The sequence below is a fragment of the Ambystoma mexicanum genome, chromosome 4q, assembly GCF_040938575.1.
Source record: "Ambystoma mexicanum isolate Mex_15411 chromosome 4q, UKY_AmexF1_1, whole genome shotgun sequence".
Classification (NCBI taxonomy): Eukaryota; Metazoa; Chordata; class Amphibia; order Caudata; family Ambystomatidae; genus Ambystoma; species Ambystoma mexicanum.
The window spans coordinates 632,554,069-632,566,070 of record NC_090928.1 but is presented as its reverse complement, the minus strand read 5'-3'; the positions used below and the strand labels follow the sequence as shown (position 1 = coordinate 632,566,070).

The 12,002-nt window shown below is 47.2% G+C and overlaps 1 protein-coding gene across 1 annotated transcript in view; it reads right to left on the bottom strand.

Annotated features, from left to right (window-relative positions):
* VPS54 (VPS54 subunit of GARP complex) overlaps positions 1-2,148 on the bottom strand; it is a 2,536,401-nt gene extending 2,534,253 nt beyond the window's left edge. The window contains exon 1 of the mRNA XM_069608186.1: positions 2,003-2,148. The gene's annotated coding sequence lies outside the window, so the exon portion shown is untranslated. The remainder of the gene's footprint in view (positions 1-2,002) is intronic.
* Positions 2,149-12,002: the final 9,854 nt, after the last annotated feature.

Genomic DNA, 12,002 nt, shown 5'->3' with positions numbered 1-12,002 from the left:
TATCTTGCTGAGTTATTTCAGACAGAGTAAGCATTCGTCTTTGACATTTGAGTGCAACCTGAAGTCAAACATTTACATTTTGGCAGGGAGGACTTGGCCGTCCATTCTTCATAAATGTATAAACATAGTACCTTGAAGATCCTCCTCCACTCCCCTAACAACCATGCTATGGAACTCAAAGCCCAGGCTACTCAGTGCCGAGGACGATCATCTAGTCTTTTGAAAATCTCTCAAAACCTGGCTATTCACTGGATTACAAAAAAAAAAACCTGCAGAGCACTCTGTAAGGACTGGACCAAGGAGCACTATCAACCTCTAACGCCAAACTCTGACTCTAAGAATCACCAGAACGACTCGGATAAAACAGCAGGGTCCTGCAACTCCCAAAGGATGCACCACTTGGATTTGTCTAACAGCCATTGCAAAAAGACTGATGAGAGCACTACTAGCAGAGAGGACAAAATATAGACCAACCAATTCTGGTCAGCCCCAGTGGCATGTGCAATACACCTGCACACAAACTTAAATCAAAAACAGCTTGGGCATCGGAACCTAGTCGAGTAAGTCTTCCCAAAATGTTCTCCCCGACACACATCAGACACTGACACCACCCCACAATCATAAAAAGGAACCCAGAACAGTAGCAGCACCTCATCAAATGGATAACACCACAACTTCAACTCTACTGATTCAGTCTATGCCTAAAATTCTGATTGGACTTCTCAGGATCCCCAAATCACCTCCCCATTCCACAACCTTTTATCATCTTTAAACTACACACGACTATAACACAAACGTTGGGGGTAGGACTTCTAGCACCATTCCAACCTCATGAACACTGGGGAGCAGCTTAGAGCTAATCAAAGCATGCTACATCTTTAGCTCTATCACATAATGGGCTCTGCCAGAGTTTCTCCCAATGCTATCCTCTAGTAACCCTGGAGTTTATTATTCTAGATAAAACATATACTAAAGTATAATTGCCACAGTAAACTATAGCAGCACTACGGACGCTTGGTACTTCTATACCACACTAATCAACTCCACACTATTAGCATCTGCCTCTCCCTTATAACCAAACCCCTCTTGTTTGGCAAACCCACACCCGACAAGGCCAGGATGCACTATAAAAGACTACTTTACGTAATACTACACTACCATTAATTTGGATAATTTACCCTTTGAAACGGGCGCTTTGAAACAGAATATATTTACTATATAAGCGCTTAGCAGGCAAACAATAAAATAAATAAAGATAGATAACACTTAGAAGAGGAAGATCTCCGTATGAAACACTAGATAAGATTGGGATATAATTATTGTTAAACTTGAAAAGATGGGCCAACATTGTTATGGATTCTGTTTAACGTACTGAGGTCTGGTGTGTGGCAACATTTCTCATGGCTGCTTTTGCTTCCCAGTCTCCACTAGGCAGGAAAACAACCAGGTATGGAAGACATTAGCAGTCTTTGGCCCATGTCAGGTGTAGCTCTAAGGTGGTAAAGTTGTAATCTGGCTCCACAAACACTGAAATACATAACCTACTTAAACGTTCCATTCAAAACGGGCAACTTCGGTTACCTGGGGGATCAACTCAACCCAGGGTTGCTTGAGATCTGTGTGACAGCTGTGTTAACTGGCGAATACAGCTCAAAGAGCAAGCGAAAAATAAACCATGTTTTATAAAACAGTGTACATAGACTGCCCCATATCAGTGGTGTCCCCCACCTAGACTTCTTTGCATTCGATCTCTTGTGTTATGCAAAGTAAAAACAGGACTAAACAAATGATTACTAGAATGACGGGACTCTCCTATTGCAGGGGAGGAAGATGCTGCGCTGCAGCCAACCCTGTGTTGAGGGGTTGCACAATTGGAGCTCCGCCCTCGAACCGGGAGCCTGCGGGGCAGGAGTCCGGTGACAGCTACAGTGATGGACACGTCGCCATGCGAAGGGACGGTACTATACAGCGGTGGAAGCGGCGGGCTGTGTACGTGTCTTACCTGAAATGCAGTCACAAGGCAGCGGTGCTAGATTAAACGGCCTCTCGTCACACATCCCAGGCAAAGGGAACAACATTAAACCCGGACCCTGAGCTTCGGCGCTGGCAGTGTACACAAAACCCGACCTCCGCCCCCAGCCCCACAATGCACCGAGGCCTCCTCACTGCCGGTTTGCCAGCTTTTTCTGTCCTTCGTATGGTATTGTCCACCAGGCAGTAGATGGGAGACTAAGACAAACGGCTCAAAGACGTATATTTCTGCCTGCTTGTTCTACTCAGTTTCTCCTAACCCGGAAGCAATAGCTTCACAGCCCAGGCGGGACCACAGACAGCAGCAGTATGTGACGCGGCTGGGGCCGTGTTATTGATTCAAGGTAGCTTAGCATTTACATTAAAATATAAAGTTTTTTTAAATTAAAAAAAAAATCGAGACACACACACAAGGGACTGAGATAACGACGCTTACGCCAGTTAAAAATAACCACTTCTTGGACAATACGACGTTTGGTTTCTGTTTTGTGTTACTTACTTCCCATAAAATAATATACTCAGAGCAGCTGTTTCCCAGCTCCATGCAGGATCTTTGAGCCACTTCTGTTTTCTTTTTAGCGCTACATGCTGGGACTTGAAGGCCCACTCTTGCAATCGAAAAAAAGAAACTACAATTTCCAACATGCAATTGAAAGCAAAAACCAGGACTGGCTCAAGGTGTCACGAATGGAACTGGGAAACTTGGGAGGAAGGTATGCTAACAACTTAAGTGTCATAGTGTATAATTATAAATAGCACAATAGAAAGAAATGCAAAGGTGTAGCATTTTACCCATTTCATTTCTTAAAACAAGTTTGATTTTCAACAGACGCAAAGAAAAATACACTTTAAATGTCAGACCAAACATACAAAACTATACATTGCTCATGTTTGCTCATTGTTCATTTGCCGAAAGGCAGGCACGAAATAGCCAGGAACTATGATGAGAAAAGAAGACTGACTCCGGATCGCCCGCTTTGGGGTAGGGGGTTGAACATTTATTAAAGGCGGGCGGTGGCGTCTGACTGCTCATTCCAGTTACTTGCGTGCAGGTATACATTATGCTTGCTCCTATTGGAGTTAGGCGTGACCAAATGGTGCAAGCTTATACGTAAAGTTCAAAATGTTCAGAAGTCTATGTGGAATTGGTACCTGGAACATCATCGTTATTATTATTATTATCAATAAAGTATTTATTTAGTGCAGACCTAGCTTCTGGAAGCAACTGAACGCTTTACAATCATAGGGAGAAGAACAGGTTAGAAAGAAGAGAAACAAGGGAGTGGGGATCTAACAACAGGGCAGGACGGGCAGTTTGTCAGCAATGGATCTACAAGCAACCAGGGGAGGTAACAGTGGGGATCAATCACCCAGTCTCAGGTAGCGTGTGAAGTGGAGGATGTGTGGAAGTAGATGTTAGGGACGGGCCATTCTCTTGAGCTCCTTTCTGAACTGTAGAAGCAAGGGCATGAGTCTGATGTTGACGGGGAGGAGGTTCAGTGTCATTGGGCTTAGACAGCGAAGGCCTGTCTTCTGGTTCTTTTTTTTCCTGCCCTGGCGAAATTCAAGTCTGCACCTGCCCTTCTGGTGGATCATAGGCCTCCAGAGATGCTGAGTTTCTTAGTGAGGTAGCTTGGGAGCTTCAAGGTGACCGCCTTGTAGATGATCCAGCAGGATTTGAAGATGGCTTGCAGCGAGTGCCAGTGCAGTTCAATGATGGTCAGGGTGATGTGGTCGAATTTGCAGAGTCCTTTGATGAGTTGTTCATGCAGGTCACATCTCAGGGGTGCTAGGGTAGTCGACGGAAGACCTTCTAAATGGCATTGATAACATCCAAGTTGGAGAGTGGACCAAGGCTTGGACATAAGAATTGAGGTTGTTTTCTGGGATGAAGGGCTTGTTTTTTCGCAGGAGAGAAAGTTGATACCAAGCTGTTAGTGTTTTACTTCCTATGGGCTGTTTAAAGGAGAGGGATCTGTTGATGTCTAACCCAAGGGATTTGGGGCTGGCCAGCGGGGATGTAAAGCCCTCGAAGCGCATAGCAGAGAGCCATGTCTGGGTGTTCGGTGTTGTAGATCAGCAGTAGGAATTCAGTGTTGGAGTGGTTGAGCTTCAGGTAAGCACTGGACAACCATGACTGGATCAATGAGAGGCAGGCCATGAGCCTATGGATGTCTTCGATGGAGGATATCTTGGGGTAAAGCTGTGTGTCATCTGCGTATTGGTGGAGGTTGTGTGGAGCAAGGTGGGTTCCAAGTGGTTCCATGTCAAGATTGAACATCACAGTGGAGAGGATGGATCCTTGTAGGACTCCATAGGTGATGTGAAAAGTTGATCTGGAGGAATCCATCTATACAAACTGGTGGCGATTATCAAAGTACAATTTGAACCAGTTGAGGACGATCTCGTTGATCCCCATGCAGAGGTGTAGATTATCGGTGAGTGTCTGGTGGTCTACTGTGTTGAATGCTGCTGAAAAGTCAAGGAGAACCAGGAGGCAAGGATGGCCATCATCAAGATTTTTAAGGGCATCATCAGTGAACTTGATGGCAGCCGTTTCTGTACTGCATTTATACTTGAAGCCAAATTGGTAGAAGGAGGCTGGCTTCGATGTGATGGAAGAGTTACGTGGCTACTGCTTTCTCAAGGATCTTACACAGGAAGGGAAGATCAGCGATGGGGCTGAGGTAGTCAGTGTTCAATGTTGGCTTCTTGAGAAGCGGGAGGGTATGTCTGATCTTCAGGGTCGTGGGGAAGGTGCCTTGAGTTAGGGAGCGGTTGATGATTGTCAGGTAAGGGAGGAGTGCTTCAGCCGGAAGGGTCTTGAGTACAGAGGCAGGGAGGATGTCATCCATGTATGATATGGCCTTGAGGGATGTAATGGTGGCAGTGAGGTCTTCCATAGTAAGTGTTTTGAAAATTGTCCAGGTAGTTGTGGTTTTGCGGAATGGTACGTGTAGTGTGCTGTCAGTTGTATTGGTGTCTTTTTGTTGGAGGACCATGCTGATCTTGTTGAAAAAAGAGTTGATGGAAGTGGAGTTTTTGATGGAGTGTGTTACATGTGAGTTGAGTCGGGCAGAATGTTGGTGCAGTGCTTGATGGCTTTGAAGAGGGCTCTGCTTTCATTGTTGGCCTTGACTATGGTGTTTTACTAGTAGTTGGCCTTGACAGTGGTGATGAGTTGTCTGCATGTAGCACAGAGTTTCTTGAGCCGGGCGAGGTCAGGTGCGCTGCAGGATTTTTGCCAAGTCTTCTCATCTATTTTGATGGTTGGTTTGTTGAAGTTCAGTTCTTGAGTGTACCCGGGTGTGGAAGGTTATGGCTTGCGGTTGTGTTGTTTCACTGGGGCATGGCGGTTGATGTTAGTTGTGAGGGTGGTATTGAGTTCTTGCAGAAGTGAGTCGCAGTCCTGGTTCATCAGAGGTAGATCAGGCCATGCGAAGTGGAGTTATTTTGAGGTTTTCTGTGAGAGCCTCCACTGGGAAGTTCTTGAATGATCTCAAGGCTTGTTTGATGGGTTTCCGATGGGTATACTTGGCTGGTGTGGTGTGACTAATGACAACAGGGATTGCCAGGTGGTCTAACCAGTGGACCAGGATTGGAGAGCTGTGATGGAGGGTGGGTAGGGCAGTGATGATGAGGTTGGGGATAGTACCTCTCCTGTTAATTGGGTCTTTTTTGGGCTGTGTGAGGTTAAGAGTGTTGAGTAGGCAGTGGAGATCTTCCTTTATTGACTTGGTTGCTGGGTTGCCAGGCATGTTGAAGTCACAGAGAAAGATGGTGGTGACCAAGTCCGTAAAGTCTTCGATGAAGGAGGTGTTGGGCTTTGGTGGTCTGTAGATGAGGTGAAAAGTGAAGTGTCTGTTGAGGAGAGCCGGAAGTGTCAAGAAAGGGTTTTGAAAGAGCCAATGGTGGCGACGTCCAGTTGGGTGAATGGACATGATGGCTTGTGAATAATGGCAATGCCTCCACCAGTCTTCTTTGGATGGTCTTGTTGTAGAATTCTGTAGCCATTGCGATTGAGGACATATAGGATGTGGGTTGAGGTGGATGTCATCCTGGTCTCTGTAAAGAAGAAGGTGTCCAAGTCATGGGTGGTGATGAGGTCGGTATTAGTCCATGTTGCCATGTTGCCATTTTTACTCAGCGGTTAAGATTGTAGTCCTTCATCTTGACCAGGGGCTACCGATCTCAGTGAATTTGTTATGGCTAGCAGCAGCACATTTCTCCCATGAACAAGCTGTTTTGGCTGGGGCAGGTTCTCCTTCTTTTGTTCTGTGTCATGATTGCTGGGGTGAGTTTCCTATGTTTTGGGGGTCAGGAACCACGCTCAGCGGGGGTTGGGAGGCCTGCTAGAGTTATTGCCCGAGCCAATCCTACCCCAGAGGTGTATGGTGGCAGCAGAGACAGCCCCAATCCCTGCCCCTTCACGCTTTGTGCCCATATGTTTCTGTGCAGGCCCATGTCTCCAACCTTGAATGCATATGCTTGACAGTGTTCTCCTTCCGTTTCAGATGGCGAGCCCACAAAAAAGAATAGCAACCAGAGAACCCGAAGACGTGAGAAGAAAAATCAGGAAGATCAGTGTGAAGGACTGGATGGGGGTGTCTGTACATCTGCTCTCTATATGGTAGAGGAGAGGCACAGAGGACCCCAGCCAAGATTCTCTATTATTGGTACGTGGTCGAGCAATCAAGGCCTAGCTTCTCAGAGGTGATGCGGGCTGGTCCTTAAGTGCAGTGTAGTCCCCAAGCACCCACAAAGGAATGTCCGCACACTCTATTAGTTAAAACAGTCTTTATATAATTAATATTCAAGGTTATGTACAATATCACAATAACTCACTTTGTACTCGGTTATCTATAATGGCAAATATACAGTTCTACGTGGTACCAAAATTACTATTCGATCTCTTTAAAGTGCATCAACTGTACGGTTAAATGGCACACAAATCAGTTTGTAACGGAAACCAACAATAGAGATAAGTGGAAAGGAGTTGGTTAGAACAATTGGCAGAATACTGGCCCCGATACCTAGACACAGTTCTGTGCGGAGATCCCCCCACCTGGGCAAACTGTAGAATAAAAATATATCACAAGCCAAGTCCATATATTGTTCACAAGAGACTTTCTAATAGTTCTGCAACCCCAAAGTACCTGGCGTTGTAGCTTTCCTTGTCGGGGAATCGACAGTCCTTGAGTGTCCTTCCTTTAAGGCAGGAGTCACGGGTCGTCGAACGTCCGACGGAGAACAGGGTGAGCTACGACGGTGAAGTAGCAGCTTCTTTCCAAGCGGTGCTCGTCGACGGGGAAGCGTAAACGTCCTGCAAGGAAGAGGCGTGCGGGGCACTTCGATGTCGATAGTTCTGAACCGCAAAGAGTTTGAAGAACTGTGGCCCAGCAAGGGCGTCGAGTCGTCGCCGTCTCTGTTGTCTTTGGGTGGCGGGAAACCCACTGGCGGATGCTCCTCAGCGCGTCGACGGCCTGGCCTTTTCCAGTGGGATCAGACGGGCGATGATGCAGACAAGAGCGATGGTCCCTCGTAGCTAGGGAAGAGGGCGCCTTACCAGGTCCTCTCTGGGTCAGTCCTTGGAGACACAGCAGCTTTCAGATTGATGAAGGAGATCAACAGCAATTCTTCTCGTCCAGCAGGGCTTCAAGGTCAACCGTCAGTTTCACTCCAGTTACTCTTCGTAGTTTGGACTTCAGCTCTGAACACTTCTGAACACGATTCCTAGCAGTGAGAGGTCCCCAGATATACTGTTGATCTCCCATTCATTCCGCCGATTCACACTCGAGCATCCAATCACTACGAAGGGCATTCAGCAGTCTGTCAGCCAAACAGGCGCACAGCGCATTCAGGCCTTTCTTCTCCATCCAGACACTCGCAACACGTAATGTGGATTTAGACAAGTACCACGCCATTCAACACTACAACTGAATTCATACTAGTTTCGGGCAGGGCTGTCTCAGTCATTGTGTCAAACACGAGAAACTAGACATCCACAACAAGAAGTGCATATTCGTCACACACTCCATTCACCCAGGTCCCACCCACAGGTGTACCCACAACATACAGTCGTTGGGAAGGCTCCAGACAGTCTGGTCGGCACTTCCCCACACTACCATATATGGAACTTCCACCCAACAGCCAGTCAGGGGGAAGGGACAGAGTCAGGGCTTCCCGGGACTTCGGGAAGATCAAGGTAACAGGCGATGGAAGGCAAGAGGCCATGGGGGCCATCTTGTCTCCATCAGGAATCTACTGATTCCAATGATAGGGCCTGGGCATCCCAAAATGGAGGACGCTCAGGGCACCAGTCATTTCAGCACAGAGCTGCCACCAGCCCTTACCCTGCTCTGTGGGCCACGCACAGGTGCCCACAAACATACACCAGGGGCACAGGGTTGTACCCCGACCCATGGGTGCCATAAGGGTATCCCATGGGTATGTTCACCAAAACCAAAAGAGAGAGCTGCACTGCTAGGAGTCCCACATGAACACCTGCGTGGAAAACACGACAGAAAACACACGATAAAAAGCAGTAAAGGACAAGGATACGGAGGCCCTGTCCCTCCGATGCATTTCCAGCATCACAGTCACTCCCACCCCCCAGCCTGAGGTTAGGGTGCCTAATCTCCCACGGGATAGAGACCCTCATCCAGACAGTCAACATACCTTCTGGAAAGGCCATCTGCATTATCCGGACTCTTCCCTGGTCTATGCTCTATGGTGAAGTCTAGCCCTTGCAGGCTAATGCACCACCTGAGCAATTTCGGGTTAGAGCTACACCGCCAGGAGTCCCACATGAACTCCTGCATGGAAAACACAACAGAACACACGATAAAAAGCAGTAAAGGACAAGGATACGGAGGCCCTGTCCCTCCGATGCATTTCCAGCATCACTATCAGCAGCAGCTAGCTGCACAACTGAGGATCCTACGCCACAGAGACCAAATCTCTGCAGTAGAGTGACTAGAGCGAAAGGGAGACACTGACTCCAACTGTGCAGAGAGGCAGAGCAGCCATGCTGAAGTACAGCAGCCCCATGCGGCTGCATTACAAAGAGAACTTACTGAGTTTGCCAGTAGTCCTGAAAATCCACTTGACCACTTTGGACTTGAGCGGGGAGGGGTCCCAGGTTTACCTGCAGGGTCCCCGATAGTAGGACTTGGGAAACCAACTTTGGACTACATCTTCTTTCAGAGCTGGATCTCCCAGACGGCAAGCCTGTGTGGACAAAGTGGGTGAGGCTAAGGCCCACGTTTAAGCCTTTTTTCACACATACATGCCGTAGGAGGGGAAGGAAGCAAGAAGATTGGGTAGGGAGAGTTGGTCAACCCTCAGCAAGGAATGGGTGTATAGGTAGGGGACAGGGGACAGGAAGTGTGGATGAATCGGGATGAGGACAGAGGAGGAGGTGGACGTTGACCAAGAGACCAGCAAGAGACCAGCAAGAAGAGGGAGCAGCACGTTGTGGAGAAGATTTATTTGAGGCAGTGAGGCATTGGCTCAGGAGTATTAGTGGTTCTGTAGTAGTAGTGTGTGTGTTCTTGTGAAACGTTTAGTGAAACGTGTGAATGTGAGAAGACTGGTACTGAGTGGAAGAAGGGTGACTGAATAGTAGAGTGGGAAGAGTGGTAGTTTGGGGGGAGTGGTAGTAGTGTGAGGAGGAGGATTGGTGGGAGAAGGGGGAGTAGTTGGAGGAGGAGTGGTAGTAATGGGATGAGGAATGATAGTAGAAGTGGGATGAGGAGTGGTTGTAGCTGGAGGAAAGGTGGTAGTAGTGGGAGGAGGAACAGTAGTGGAGTGGGAACAGTAGTGTGGGAAGAGTAGTAGCAGTGGAGAGGAAATGTAGTAGTAGTCGGTGGAAGGAGGTATAGTAGTAGTGGCAGTAGAGTAAAAGGAGGGAGAAACAGTTAACATTAAAGGATGGAGGCATGGAAAAAGGAGGAGTGAAACATTGGAGGGGCAGGAAGTTAGTGGGGAGGAGATTGGGGAGCAACAAGTAGAGTAGAAGGGAGAGGTAACCGTGGCCGTGAGTGGAAGTAAGTAAATCTTACAGAGTAACTGTAAGACCCAATTCCTAACTTTCCCATTAGAACACTAGCATCTGGTGAGAGTAGGGAAAGTTTGGTAGTTCCTGAGGGAGTTAGAGAGCCTGCTTTCAGGGAGAATACCAATAGACTATGGCAACTATTAGACAGTAGGGGTCAACAATCAGTAGAACTAAACAAGGTTACGGATGCATGGGTTAAAGGGGAGGCCCGTGGGCCATAGGCCCCACAAATACTTAAATGTATGTAATAGGATTTGTAAATGTAATGCGATAGGATTTGTAAAGTGCAACAAAGAACTGGAGGCATGAAGGAGTTAGGGAAAAATTAAATAAACACCCTTGAATCGTCCTTGAGACACAATATGTTTTCTGTGCCATCTGTGACAGTGTATACACTGCATGTAAATGTGAGTAAAAGTCTCTCCTCCCAATGCCTAATTCTCCATATTTTTACAAGTTCCAGTTAGTCCAATTCTTTATTCAACTTAATTGATGTCTGCAATACCATTGAGCTAGCCCCTTTAAAGTGATCTAAGGTTTTATCCATTATCACGTTGTGATCACCTTCTAAAATTAAATCTGCATAGTGTGACAATTCCCTCAGCAGGGATCCATGTTAGGGGCAGAGATAGCTCCCATTATTATGTTATGGTTTCCCAGGATGCCCTTTATCCACACGTACTTTCCTTCGGGGATCTCTTTTGGCATGCACATTTTTGAAAGACGCGCCCTTTCTAAAGATTATTGCCACCCCAGCTTTTATAGTTGGCCCTGATGCTAAGAATTGCTTCGGATATGTTCTGCTTTTTAGCTGGAACTCATCTCTCCTGACCAGATGGGTCTCCTGTTTGATCCCAATGGCCACAGTCTCCTGTTCTAGAATGTGTAATAATCACATTCTCTTGTGTGGTGAGTTGAGCCCCCTGATATTGATGGATAAAATACTAAACATATTATTGTGCTGGTTTGGTTTGATGTTGCTTAACCCTTCTTCCTCGATTTCTATCTGTGAATTTTAACAATGTTGTTCCCCATCCCAGCAGATTGCACCTACTCCCTCTTCCTTCAAACAATTGTGTATTACTGTCATCCCACTTAATTCTGGGATTTTTTTTAACCCACCCAGGAAGTAACCCCTCTGCACCCCCATATCGGTACAGACCCTTCCAAATCATGGACATTCATTACAGATCCCACTTTCCCATCAGCACCATACCTCCCTGAGCTTAGGGCTCTTTAATAACGTGCATGCAATGGATGGTTCGCAGAATAACTGAGTCCAAATAACTGAACCAACTCAGGAAGATGGCAAAGTATTGTTGCATTATCAATTATCTAAAACAGGGAGTTACAACGGACATCAAGGGCTGTTTGCTCAATTTCTCTCAGCGATCCTTTCACAAAACATAGACTTTATACTAAAAATACGTCAGAGGTGATGTCATACTATGTGGCAAATAATGAAAAACCTACTAGGGATTGTGATAGGCTTAAGTGAAACATCTAAGTATACAATGGGCCTCATTACAAGCATGGTGGTCCGAGAACTACGGTACCAGTAAGCATGCCGGTACCGTAGTTCCCGGGCCGACATAATACGGGCTGTGCTCGCGGGTGCCTGACAGCTGACCGGCACCTGCGAGCACAGCACGTCGGATGCACCGGCACAACTCTGCATCTGCCGGTGCATCCGAAGTCCCCATCCCCATTCAGCCCTATGAGGCAGAATGGGGATGAGGAGGCCCTTGATTCTGGCACCCGAAAATGGGCAAGTACCGGGTCCGCCTAACTCTGCATGACCCGGTTGTTGCCCATTCACGGGTACCAGAAAAAATGCAACTACGGCGGGAGCCGTGCCGTTTTTTAACGGCACGGCTACCGCCAGAGTTGTAATGAGGCCCATTATATAGGA